Genomic DNA, 14,738 nt, shown 5'->3' on the forward strand with positions numbered 1-14,738 from the left:
TTGAGATTCCAAGATGGCAGCGACGCAGAGAGGACGTGCCTAAGTGCAGCTCCGTCCTCTCCCTTCCAGGCCGCAACAATAAAGCACATCAGCAAGGCGGCGCTGAGGCACGCAGAGAGCAGAGCAGATCGGAGAAAAGCGGGACCACCAGCAAGTCTCGGAGAAGCAGAGACAGTGTCCAGTTAAGCTCCAGGGAACGTGCTGGTAAGAAGAGCCCGCCGCTGCCGGCACCAGACCGCGGGCAGTCGCGGAGGAACGGAGACCGGGCCCAGTAAGTCTCCGGGGAATGTGCCGGGACGAAGAGCCTGCTGCTGTCGGCACCAGGACGCAGGCAGTCGCGGAGAAGCGGAGACTGGGTCCAGCAAGGCTCTGGGGAACTTGCTGGGAAGAAGAGCCCGCAGCTGCCGGCACCAGAGTGGGGGCAGTCGAGGATGCGGGTGCGTCCCACAATGAAATCAGCTCCAGTCCGCAAGCCTTCAGCAGGACACCACCGGAGAGCGGCAACAGCGGACTGACTTGGTGACTGCGACCCCAACATCCATCTGGAGCTCGCAGTTGACACAGAACACGGACTGGGAGTCGTGGCGGAGGGGGCCCACCAACCCGATCCGGACTCATCAACACCAGGGGAGAGCAGAGAAGCCAACTGGAGGAACCCTGCAGACGTATACGGACAGAGACACAAGATACGCCACCCTCGGGGAAAGCGGAGGGGGTCCAGCAACGCCGGAGGCCGAATGAGTGCAAGGGGGACAGAAGCCGGCTATATTCTGTGAACGGGCTCAGGAGGAGCCCAGTAGATTCAATCACCCTCCCCTCCAATACAGAGGAAGCGAGGGGTCAGGGATGGGAGAGATAGGGGCCCCCCCACGCATTTCCCCCCATGGACAAGAAGGAGAACTCCCAAAACAAAGAACCCCCAAACACAGCAATCTAGGAATCTAGGGGGAAATCAGGCATTAAGGAGGCTGACGAACGAGGAACTGCTCCGTCTGGGGGGTGGGATCCACAAAGGGAAGTAAAAGCGGCTGGACACAACAATCATAAGGCATTGGAACACTCCAGGGCCCTCAAATAACGCCAAAAAAGAGGAGTGACATTCCACCTAAAACTGAATTTACATTGCCCAACAGCGCCAACAACACACATTGCAACCCTTACTATATGGTCCTGGTAAAGAAGAAATACAGACGCAATTGGAAAACCCAATACACATGCAGTCAAGACCTACGTAGCCCCACATACCACAGGAAGAACCTTGCCACCTGAGGTGGCCAGAGAAAGGGGGTGGCATATAACACTAAAATACAACGGGTGTACACAGGATCAGAGCTTCACCCAGTGGAGGACAAACAGAGGCACAGGGCCAGGTGGAAATAAACTTACCTGTATCTATGTCCAAATCTAGGGGAAGACCCAGGCAAGCTACCCTTCAGACACCCCAGAAGAAGCAAGATCAGTGTCTGCCACAATTGTGGGGTACAGAGGCAGTAATACCTTCAACTTCCACGAGGAAGAAAAATCAAGTAGGACAAACAGCCAAGGAGGGAGCAGGAACCGAGCCCGATGACATGGCAACAAGAGAACACTTGAAAACCTGGTTTGGGGAATTCCAGGCTCAGTTTATGGCAACAATGCAATCCCAATTTGCGACAATGAAAATGGACATGAGAACAGTAGTACAAGAACTCAAAATGGAGATGTCTAGTCTAGGGGAAAGGACGGACACCTTGGAAAAAATAACACAAAACCTCGACAAAGAAGCACAACAGCACACAGAGGTCCAGGAACAATTGCAGAGACGGACCCACAACCCCGAACTACAAGGCGAGGATTTAGAGAACAGATCAAGAAGATCGAATATAAGAATTATGACTATGGCAGAGCCGGTGGAGGAAAGAGATCTGAAAGACGCAGTCCAGCAAGTTTTCAAAGACATCCTCGATGCAAAAGACGAAGCTGAAGTGGCAATAGATAGAGTACACCGGGTGGGCCCTAAGAGGATAGGAGAACCAGGAGCAAGACCTTGAGATGTCCTGGTTGCACTCACATCGTATCTCCAAAAGGAACAGATCCTGCGGAGAGCCCCGAGAATGGACCATATCCAGATGAATGTCGAAGACATCCAACTATACCAAGACCTGGCGCAGTCCACACTGCAGAAACTCCTGGAAATGGGCCCAGTGGTAAAAGAACTACTGTCAAAACAGGTCAGATATAAATGGACATTCCCATTTGGACTGCTGTTCATGTGGGAAGGGAAACAAAGGAGGGTCACGTCCTGCGAAGAAGGGAAACAGATACTGGGTATACAAGACCAAGAAGGACCCAGTCAAGGAAGGATGAGAGAAAGCCTACCCAAAAAAGAACGGAATGCGAACGGAAGAGAAATTATAGACAAGTGAAAGGGCCACAGATGAAGGAGTGAGAAAATCAATGAAGAAACCAAACACGCAAGATACACAGCAAATCTGAGATCGTGAGTCTCTCCAACCTGCTCAAATGACAGCGATGGAAAGAAAGAGGCTACAGCATCGCAGTCACAGGTGCGAGGGAGGGGAGGGAGGGCAGTTGAACCACCACTTGGAATCTAGAGGGTTTTAGAACACTGTACAAGTTATCCCTGAGTTATTGTGGGCATGGCGCGGACGGCGCAACGCCTGAGCGGTCATAGGAACCGGAGCCCACCTCAGGGCAGTTGGGGGGAAACGGGGGAGGGGGGAAGGGAAAGAGGCAAGTTGGGGATCACACGGTTGGGGAAGGGGAATGGGACTGGGAAGGACCATGAACACTGGAGAGCACAACGAGGTAGAATCACAGATACTCAAACCCCTACGACACTATGGGGATAAAAATACTGACATATAATATCCGTGGGTTAAACTCCCCAGTAAAAAGAAAGAAAGTGGAAAAATGTTTAAGGCAAGGAAAATGCGAAATAATCATGCTCCAGGAGACACTTATTAGAGGGCAGGACAAGAAACAGATCCGACTGAAAGGGTACAACAAGATAACACAGGCCAATAACCCAGAAAAAAAGCAGGGGTCATGATCGCAACTCGAGACTCTATAAACATGCAGATAATACACACATAGGCGGATAAACAGGGGAGATATCTATTCATCAACACTGAAATAGAAGGGTAGCCCATCACGCTAGCAGCCTTATATGCTCCAAATACAGAACAGGAGGGTTTCCTTAAAGACACCTTGGACAAATTAGAAAGATTCGCCAAGGGGGACATCATAGTGGGAGGGTGACCTGAACATTGCATGGGATCCCATGCGTGATAGGTCAGGGCCCAGACAGCAGGTACAGGAAACACCATCGAAAGCACTAAAACAAATAATGTCCAATCTAGCGCTGGAATATGTCTGGAGGCACACTAATACCAATCAACAAGGTTTCACATATTTCTCACATGTTCACGGGACAATGTCAAGGATAGATTATCTCTGGGTCTCAACAGGTATTCTGGGGAAAATTCGTAAGGCAGCACTGGGCTCCATCTCACAATCCGATCACGCCCCCTTATGGGCAGAGATTGCCCTGACCCCAAAATTCCCGGGGTTGTGGAACTGGCGGATCCCAGAAGAAATAATCAGAGACCCAGTTCTAGGAAACACCCTTCGGGAACACATTGTAGAATATTTATCATTCAATAATCTAGCGTAAATATCCATAGAAACACAATGGGAAGCCCTGAAAGTGGTAACGAGAGGACAGCTAATTGCACTAAAAACCCAAAGGGAGAAATATAATACCCATGGGAAAAAGAATTTGAGGCTAACATATCCAAATTCCAGGCGAAAATAATGCAAAAACCCACGACTAAGCTGCAAAGAGCACTGAGACATGTCCAAGGTCAACTAGACTCCCTCCGCACAAAAAAAGCGGAAAGACATCTGCTGCTGTTAAAACACTGGTACTATATAAAGGCGAATAAAGCAGATACACTAGTGGCCAGACAACGTAAAGGGAAGAAGCAGGATCGGACAGTGAAGGTGCTGGTGGATGAGAAAGGGCATAGGAAAATGCGAACTGCAGCGATTGGGAGCATATTCGAGCAATTCTACCAGCCCCTTTACTCTTCGAATCAACCAGACGAGAACCTACAAAAAAACTATCTAGAAGGGGTAAATCTCCCAGTCCTGTCGGAAACCAAGACACAAATAATGGAGGAAGACATAACACAGGAGGAAGTCCATATAGCAATCAAAGACCTCCCCAGGAATAAGGCCCCGGGACCAGACGGTTTCACCGCACAATTCTATAAGACATACAGATACATACTAGCCCCGGTCCTAACAGCACTATTCAACTCCTTCAAGGTTAAAGGCCATATCACCCAATCCATGAATGAGGCAAAGATGTTGGTAATCCACAAACAAGGGAAAGACCCACAACTCTCTATTTCATACCGACCGATGGTACAACGTCCTTTCGTCGCAGGATGTTTTTTCGCTGGTTTTTTACCGCAAATTTTTTTAGAAAAAAAAAAAACATCACATTTCTTAGAAAATGGGGGGTTGGGGGGACCCCCCCCCCCCAAAAAAATGTACGAAATGGGTGGTTTTTAGAAAAAAAAATCACGGTAAAAAACCCTGCAAAAAAACATCCCGCGATGAAATGACATGGAACCCCGACCGAAAGCCCTCATAAACCAAGATGCGAAATTGTATACCAAAATATTGGCCTCTAGGCTTAAGCAAGTACTTCCGAAATTGATTCATCAAGACCAATCCGTGTCTGTCCCAGACAGACAAACACATGATAACATTAGGAGGGTCATCCATCTAGTAGAAAAAACAGGAATAACACAAACCCCTGTGATAGTCCTTGCCTTGGATGCAGAAAAAGCGTTCGACCGGGTAGAATGGTCGCTCCTCTTTCACACGCTGAGGAAAATGGGTGTAGGAGACACTTTTATAAAGATGATAAAAGCAAACTATAATACCCCCAATATTAGGGTGGCTGTGAACGGAAGCCTCTCCAACAAAATCATAATTAGGAGAGGAACAAAACAAGGGTGCCTACTGTCGCCCCTATTATATGCTATATTTTTGGAACCGCTACTGGTGCGGATAAGGGACAAACAAGAAACAAAGGGCATAGAAATGGTAGGACACACCCACAAAATCGCAGCCTACGCAGATGGCATGCTGGTATCTCTGGGGGAACCAGAGACGTCCCTCCCAACTCTCATGCAAGAGATATTACTTTGACAGGTAAAATTCAAGACTTATGCGCACAAAATTACCCCCAAACTACTACAACAAATAAAACGAGAACTGACAAGATGGAACCCCCTGTCGATATCATAGTAGGGGAAGATAACAGCTATCAAAATGACCACTCTCCCAAAACTAATATATATATATACCTATTCCAAGCCATACCAATAAGGATCCCATCAGCTTTCTTCAAATCCCTATTGAAAGTTACAATGGCCTACATATGGCAAGGGAAAACCCCGAGGGTATCGAGTGCGGTGCTCACGGCCCCAAAGAACGAAGGCGGGTGTGCTCTCCCACACTTTAAGAAATATCATGAAGCAGCTCAGCTATGGGTATTGAAAGAATGGATACCAGACAATTCCCAGAAAATATGGGCCGCACAAGACAGAGCAGTGGCGACACCACCCACCAGACATCTGCTCTGGCTAGGGAAGAAATATAGACATCCAAACACACAAATCAGTGAAATAATGAAAGCAACACTAGAAATTTGGGACAAGGTGACACAGAAAGGTACACTAAACAAAGACCCGACCCCCTTCATGCCCCTATTCAAAAATCCCGAATTCCCACCAGGAATGTAGAAAAACGTATTTCAGAAGTGGGAGGAGGCTGGATGTAAAATGGTTGGGGATATGTAACAGGAACAAAATATAAGGTCGTTTGAGGAAAGTACAACACTGCTAAATCTGAACATCAATGACAGTTACACACCAACTGACCTACTAGTTATGCACGCCTGGAATTAAAGAAGCTGCAACAAGGGAGTTAACTCCTTTTGAACAGTACCTAATGACACACACTGGAACGAAAAAGTTTGTGTCAAACACCTACAAATATATAAACATATCGGGGAAGAAATAAAATTGATATATATTAAAAGATGGGAGAAGACTCTACAGAAAACGATCCCCAGAGGGAAATGGGAACACATATGGGGGATGATACCAAAACGAACTAAAACGATACAGACAAAAGAAATGTGGAAATCCTTCTACAATGGCACTATACACCAGAGAGGCTCCACCAATTGTTTCGGAACTCCCCAAACAAAAGCTGGAGGGAATGTGGAGGGGAAGGGGAAGGGGACTGGCGACAAGTCTGGTGGGACTGCCCAAACCTAAAATACCTTGATGTTTACAGGTTTGGTGGACCTGATAAAGCTGGTTTGTTGACCAATTTAGGAGCACCACCATCTATGGAAAAATGTAGTCATTATATTAGAAATTCCTCCAGGGATTCCTGTTCGAGTGCTCTCGTAGGTGGTTTTATAATTCCTTCCTCTCCCTCTTCCACCACCGTACAGCCTAAAGACATGCCAGAAGGGGCTGCCCCAGACTCTGGAAGAGAGTTCATGTTATCCCCCAGAAGACTGGGGCTACACTCACCCAGTTGATCATCCAGGGGCAGAAAGAAATCTGTGATTTTCTTTATCTCTGGGGCATCCCCCTTTAGTTTACTCTGGGGGTTACTAGGTGTGGAGGTGCAATGTGCGCCGTTTTATTCTCGTTTGTTTAGTGCAGCCCTGGCAACTGGTAATTGGATTGGTTAGTGGGCTCTGGGGTGCACATGAAGGGGTTGCTGAATAGTTTGTACTTCATGCTAATAGAAATGTAGAGTGGTAGAAAACCGCTTAGCGGAAGGTCAGTCAGTCTTATAGTTCCACACTCACCACAGGCCTCTCGCTATCTCTTCCCAAACTGCAAAACTGCACTTTGCTCATGCAACTGCTACAAAGTGTAGTCAAGCACGTCTGCCTCCACTCTGCCTTGATTAAAGGGACAGACTATCTTTCTTCCAATAGTGTTCAAACCAATCGCCCAGCGCTGCCACCCGCCCGCCTCTCCTGCGAAACTGTGCTTTGTCGCTCTTCACTTGTGCAATTACATCTAGGTGTAGTCAAATGTGTCTGCCTCCACTCCAGCTTCGGAAAAGGACAGGCTCCAATTCTTCCAACAGTGTTCAAAGCACTCGCCAACCGCCAGCCTCTCCTGCAAAACTTTGCTTTGCTCATGCAACGACTACCAGGAGTAGTCAAGCGCATCCGCCTCCACTTCATCATGATTAAAGGGGCAGGCTCCCTTTCTTCCAACAGTGTTCAAAGCGCTGACGTTGACTTCGTTTTGTAATTAATTTCATGTTTTCAATATCATTGTCTGTTATTTTGTTAAATTGCATGCATCAGCAGTTCTGAGCCCTCACAATCCAACGTCCTCATTATGCCCTCCCTTTTCCCCACATACTCCTTCCTCTTTGCTGGCCCTAAAATATCTGCTGTGTGAAACAATGCTCTTCCCCCAGTCATTCCTCTCCCTGGTTTACCCTAGTATTCATAGTGCCCCTGACTTTAAAACTTTGGAGGCCCTTCTAATACTGCTGTTTCTTCCCCACGTTAATAACCCTCTTTAAATCTTTGGAGGCCCTTCTAATACTGCTGGTTCTTCCCCACGTTAATAACCCTGATTTATAAACATAACGAGAAATCTCTGTTGGCTGAAGGATGTTTCAAGCACCATTAAAATAGAGAGGGGACTCCAGGGCCAAGGTTCATTTAAGAGACTTCTGAAGGTTTCAAAACCGTTATCTATAGTAACTTCAGTTGTTATGAGCTCAATTATATATTTTATAAACTAAAATAAATGCTCCGATTTTCTAGGTGCCCTGTTATTAATTTACCAAAAATGTTACATGTCACCAGATGGTTAGCAACTGTGTGCAAACAAGCAGGAAAATGATTGTGAGGCTACTTACGGGCAAAGTTCTACTTCCAGGTATTGAATGGTCTTGCTGTTCAGGAAAAATGATTCAACAACTGAAAAAAAGGTGATAGGTTTATTGTGATATTACTCCCAGAAAGGACACCTAAAGAGGAGCAAAGAGTGACTAGTAATGCTGAGAAAAATCATGAAAAGGCAAATCTAAGTTAAAATATAGAGGCAGAAATGATGATGAGAAATGCACGAATAAGCTTGTATGGAGAGCAGGCGATCTCTAGACATAGCACAGCAGTAAATCAATGATTACCGTGGTCCACAATACATGCTTTGTGCGGCAAAATCACCAGTAAAATCAAATGGCAACAATCCATATCAGTGTGACTGGTTGTACATAAGTCAAAGACCTCTTTAAAAGTGCAGTGGCTAAGAGCGGAACACAGACTCAGACACAGAAATGTGGAACAGCAGGCTAATGAAGAGTGAATACAATGGCTGGGGACAGCTGAAATGAGAATTTGAATCAGTTCACATTTGACCATTGTCACTATAAAACTGGGTATGATTCAGAATCTGGCTTCAATAAATACATCCCGGTTCCATAACTAAATCCCGGTTCCATAGACAGGCAGATGCCAGAGGAGAATTAAACGGATAACAGAAAAGAAGGGAAAGAGGCTAGGTTATGTATTTATTTACTCTCCATTGCATGTATGCATGAATGATCTTGCTAGGCGGGATTACTCAATTTTCAGAAACCAGTAGAGCTTGTCTGTGTAGTTGTCTCTCCCCCCCCCCCACCCCATTCAATGTATTTTCATATAGTAAGGGATAAACAAAGGATTCGTGACATAATTCCATGCTCAAACCAGGTTTACTCTAAGTAAAACATAAGGGTTGGAGTAATGGTGAAACCACGAGTGGATGTGCCTCCTTCAAACACAGTGAGATTGCAAAGACAACTAAACAGGTGCAAGAAGGGTTCATAAGAATATATCTCAATCTTATGCAAGGAACTCCACCCTGTGCCACATAAAGTTCGACAATCGCTTTCTGGGTCTTAGATCTGTAGACCCTCAAGCTAGACAATGTCTATTACAGTTACTCATGTCCTGGGTCCTGAGACCTCCGAACAACAGCAAAGTCTATAGCAAGGGCTAGCTCTCCTGGGCTCGGTTTCTGGCTTCCTGATGGGGGTCTAATTCTTTCCTATCTTGGGTTGATTTTCAGGCCATTGTTATTATAGCCCCCTAACAAATGTGATGTCTAACCTGAAAAGGATCTTTCTCTCAATTCCCTCACCAGTCCTCCTCTTTATCCTCATCTCCGGGGGAAACAGTCTCGCCTCGGGTTCATAGTGGGTCTCTGGGATTACCACCCTAGGAGCCTTCTCAGCAAAAACTTCACTGTCATTCTTCTTAGGTTCGGTTCCACCAGGATCCCTGTGGTCTATGTCACGGCCGAGTGATCAACAGAAACTCAAGACTCAGACAATGCAATTCAAACGGGCTTACTATACAACAAAATAATGCCAAGGGTGTTGGGTGGACAGAATTTAAGAATGGGGATATTCAAAAAACAAAATACTAACAATCCCAGCTTGCTTAAGAACAACAACCTGTCTGTCGATCCCTCTCTTCCCTTGGGCTTCACCCTCCTTCTGCTCATGTGAAAGGCACTTAAAATCTGTCAGGTTTAAAGTGCCCACCATGCTTCTTTGTTGTATTGGCTTAGTGGCTGCTCTATCATCTCCTAGTCAGGATGTTGGTCTCCCGGCTGGTCAGTTCTACTCTTCAGGGATTGAAGGATGGTTGCCTGTGATTTTACCGAAATCTTTTTATTCGAGGCATTTATTACCGAAACAATTTTACTGAAAAAATACCAAATTGGTTTGGGGGTTTTATGTGGGGGGGACTCACCGCCCACCCCAGTTTCCATATTTCCCCATGTTTTAACCCCCCCAAACCCACCCCACCTGTTTTAATACCTTACCCCGCACCCACAATATATACATATATTTTTAAATCTGTATTTTATCAGTAAAAGTGTTTCGGTAAAATTTGCCTCAAACAAAAAGATTTCGGTAAAATCACTGTACACTTGAGGGATGCGGTTTTTTTAAATACATTTTCGAAGCCTGGGTCAGGCTGAGACAGCCCTGGGAATTGTGAGATACAGGTACCACCGTTTCCTTGGAAAACTCTACTACAGTCTCCACAGATACTGGGATGGTAGGTCTCATACAAGGGGAGTACCTCTTGTCCTGCACCCCTCCTCAATCGCATATCTCCTGGTCTCCCTTCATCTGTCATCTCTCCTCAACTGTAAATGTTCCCCAAACTACCTTTGCTCCACATGCAACAACTGGGCCTCTTTATATTCCCTCTTGCCTTCTAGCCCTCTCTATTTCCTCCACTGTATCTCTTTCAACCTACTTCTTCCTCTTCCATTGTGTATGAATCAATGGTATTTTCTCTGACCCTCCTTTCCAGATTTATCTCCTCTCTTGCCCCATCCACAACTTCTATCTCACTTTCCTCTCCATCCTGTAAAGATCCCAACACTTATATCCCAACCAAATCCTCTGCAGATATTAGTTCTCTCATCCTCCTCTTCTCTTTCTGTCTCTCTTCTTTCTCTCTCTTCCTTCCACCTCAATACTTCTCTTCCATCCTCCTCCTCTACAGCTGTTACTTTACTTCTCGTTCACCCTGATCTGAACTTTGTCTAACTTTTCTTCCCTTCCTCCTTCCAATTCACTACTTTTTTGCCAAACCTTTGCTCTTTGGCTGATCCCCCATCTCACTCTGCTCCTTTCCTATCTTGCCCTTTCCTCCCTCTTTCACTCTTGATTTCACCCTTCTTTCTTTTCTCTCCCATGGTTTTCCAATGTCATTGTTCCCCGCAAACCTGGTCGCCTTCCTTCTCTCTCTGCTTTCTCCTCCTCAACCATTCAAATCACCACCTCATTTCTTCCTTCCTTCCAGAAACCCCCACAGTGTAGAATGATCTGCATTTTGATAACAGTGCACATCTGCCCTGGGGTCTGGGGACACTGAACTACTGCTCTGAGCTGTGCAGCCCAGTGAACTAAGCATGGGGATTAGTTCTCCAAATTCTTTCTCATATCTGCTCCTGGCGGATCTGCACAGCTATGTGCAGAGCCACAGATTATACCCTCATAAGGGCCATCCACCAGGCTTTGGGATCCTCTGTATACTTTTGCTACCATGTGGGACACATCATCATTGTCCACTGGCATGTATTGTTGCACTAAGTATTTAAAGTAGCGTTGTTGGAAGAAAGGCAAACTTTCCTCTGATAGCCATCACTGTCCAAGCAGACTTCGATGACATTCATGTACTTTTAGGGACAGTGGGTCACATGATTGAGATATATGGGTTTTGGAGGGTGAGACAACAGCTCAGGGTGGGAAGGTTTGCAGACACCTTTAGTAAAGGGCCATAAGGGTTTCTAGTAGAAGGGAACAAACTGCTTTCTGTAGGAGTTACGTGGTCCAGGACTAGTGCTGATGGTGGTATTTAATTGTTTCCCCAGATTTCCCACCCCTGTGAGTTGGACATCCCTTTCGATCTCATCAGGTGAATCTCTTCTGCTGGGTCTGAGGGTACCTCACCCTGGTCTCTGTATTTCTCCACCAATGTTCTCCATCCCATGCAGGGACCAGACTTTCACTGTTTCAGGGTCCCTTTGGGATTAGGCAGGTAGTACCTTTTCTAAGGCTGTTGAACGACTGTAGACCTTGGAGTATCACCTGTTTACTACCTCTGGGCCTTGCATTACAGTGACTCCCGGCCAACATGTTCACTCACATCCCATCACCCTCTCTAAAATATGAGACTTTGTCACTGTCTAACCCTGAGTGAGTCACCTGACTCATGATCTTAGAGCAATTCTTATTTTTAGCTCCTTGTTGGGCTTGCCATACTACCATATCTGGACTGTGGCTTCCAGCTAGCATTTACTTAGTATTGTATCTATAAGCTTGTCTTGGTTCATTAGGTTTTGGTCCTACCAGTGTCTGGATTCAGGTCCACAGTGCTCAAAATGGGCCCAACCCTGGTATCCGAGCACTTCACTATCTCGGGCCCGACTGGTTTCATTTTTCACCACTTTGCACCCCTTACAGCCTCTAGAACTCTTGGCCTATGGTGGGTTTTATTCATGGCCCTCACTGTCCACCACCTCATTCTTCTATCTGCCATCCTCCTTCCTCTGCCTGTGATGGTCTTTTCTCTATTTTCCCTCCGCCAACACTTCTTCTCTCCTTTCTTCTGCCCCTCCTTCATTCCTCCTCTTGGTCTAGACCTTCTCCGACTCATTCTTCTTCCTTGTCTCACCTAATTCCTTACTTCTCCTGGTCTTGTCATTTTCCAATTCATGCATCGTCCTTCTCTTGCCATGTTCATCCTTCCTCCTGGTCTTGCCTTTCTCCAACTCATGCCGCTCCCTTCTCTTAACGCCTTCCTCTCCCTGGTCTTGCTTTTCTCCATTTTGTTCCTGTCCCTTCTCCAATCACCTTTATCTTGTTTTCTCACTCAACTACTCCACCTTCTTTGTGCCAACCTGCAACCAAATGCCTATGATTCTCCATCAGGCCAGCCATCTTTTACACCCTGCTTCCCTGTGTGTATTCCTTTGTAATACGTTAAGAGGGGACACCTATGCATGCTCATTGGTTGGACTCAGAGGCGTTGAAGGGGGGGGCTGAGGGGACTATAGCCCCGACCATTTGGTTGTAGTCCCGGATAGAAGCTCAGAAGCTACAACCAAAAGACTAGCTAGCCCCGAGTCTCGACAGTCCTTACATTAGTGCAGACCCGGATCTTTTCCAGACTTAGCAACACCCCTGGTGGACTGAGGGATTGATGGTTTGCATTTGGCCCCTCAACCACCCCAGGGGCTAGCAGATGAGTGCAGATAAGTGCTCACTGTTCTACGGCTGATGATACATATAGGAATCCACCATTTTGTAATCAGGCGGTACTGTCATGGTAGTTGCCTGACTCCTAAATGTTTCCCACCACTCTACACATGTGCTGGTTCTTCTGTGTCCAAGACCCTGTCTCCCAGTGTTTGCAGTGCCCACATACCCATTTGAGTGGGTATGTGGTTAGTTGGAGCTCATAATCCTCTTGGTGTGCCACATGCTCACATGTATCATTTTTCACCAATTGTGACTCGCGCTCCCAGGTTTGACTCCTGAACATCTTGTAATGATCATTGTACAACCACCCTTTTATTACTGGGGTGTGCAGCCGATCTCATAAGAGGGGCTGGGAATGGGGAGAGAACCGGGAGAACCTCCTTATTCTGTCCCTGGCGTTAGCATAACACAGTGGGTGGACTTCCCTAGCCCGCAGGGTTCCTCTTGCCCCATATCCCAACCTCACATATGGAACTTCATCACAGTATCTACTAATGATCTCACTAGTTGGATTGATCCCACGAGAGAAGGTGGAGAGGCTTAGTAGAGTACACGTTCTCTCTCTATTTAATCTCCCCATCAACAATCTCACTGCATCGTCAGAGGATGAACATCTGATGGACTTTTCAGGTTTGGGATAAGTAGGTTAATGTGTTCATTTCTGATGATGAATGCTTTAAAGCAATACTTTCTGTCCTTAGACAACACATAAGACTCAGCTGTGTGAAAGAAGAAGTCTACCAGAAGTACTTGGGGGATGCAACAACAGCTCAAGGTTCAAAAATCAAAATGCCCCATGTAAAAGGAATTAAACAAAAATACAAGTCTACTAAATAGTAATAACCCAAAGAGATGCCATGGCATGCCAACCTTCACAAATGTGGGCAGTTGCCTAGTAGGAATAAGGCTCCTATAATTGTGCATAATTCTAGAGGCCAACTCATGTTTTTAGTGGAAGAGAAATGTTCAAGGTAAAGCCATATTAGATGCATTGGAGTTTCTATAAGACACAATGTAAATGCTAAGCCAGACCTGGAAGAGATCTGGGCAAGGGTGTAGCCTGCAGAAAAAAGTTACCTTCATGCTCATGGCCGCTGGACAAAAGCAATTGTGAAAGCAAGCTGCGAGGTATCTATGGGGCAGTGTATCTTGCTTGGTTTGTTTGTGGGTGCAAAATGCCTTTAGAGCAGTCACTACTGTAGGAGGTAGCTAACTAAGATGAGACTTCCTCAGGCATGACTCCTTGAGGATGCCTTTGGCCAAGGTTGATGGCACTGTTCTGATGATTTATGTCACTTGTACTATCTACTTGCTGTGATCTTCAAGACAACTTTTCTTCTGAACAATCCTACAGCAGTAAAAACGTATTTTTTCAAAAGCACCCTTCCTGTTTAACTCCATAAAACATCAAGACAAAATCACAACCTACGCAGGCCTTAAAAATACTTTGCGGTTGCGAGGCAGTAATCCTCGAAAACTAAAGCAAAGAATTTGTAAACAAATGACAAAGAGCCTCATCACGAGTTGGGCGGTAGCCCTTAAATGTGGCGGTAATGGTAATACTACCGCATTTAAGGGGATACCGCCGCATTGGCGGTTTTATCTCCAGCTTTTTTCTGGAGGTGAAATTCCCATTTAGCACCCTGTTTTCCGTTATATTACCGCCGGCTGTATTAGCGTGCGTTATTAGCGCTGAAAATGGCCCATTGCGTCAAATGGACCCAATGGGGATTTACTGTTAATGCCCAACCCGTGATCTGGCGGTAATAACACTGGACTGGCTGGCGCTAACGCTATTACTGTTAGGCGGTATTACAGCTGAGATACCGCCCAACTCG

The sequence above is a fragment of the Ambystoma mexicanum genome, chromosome 6q (assembly GCF_040938575.1).
Source record: "Ambystoma mexicanum isolate Mex_15411 chromosome 6q, UKY_AmexF1_1, whole genome shotgun sequence".
NCBI classification, from domain to species: domain Eukaryota; kingdom Metazoa; phylum Chordata; class Amphibia; order Caudata; family Ambystomatidae; genus Ambystoma; species Ambystoma mexicanum.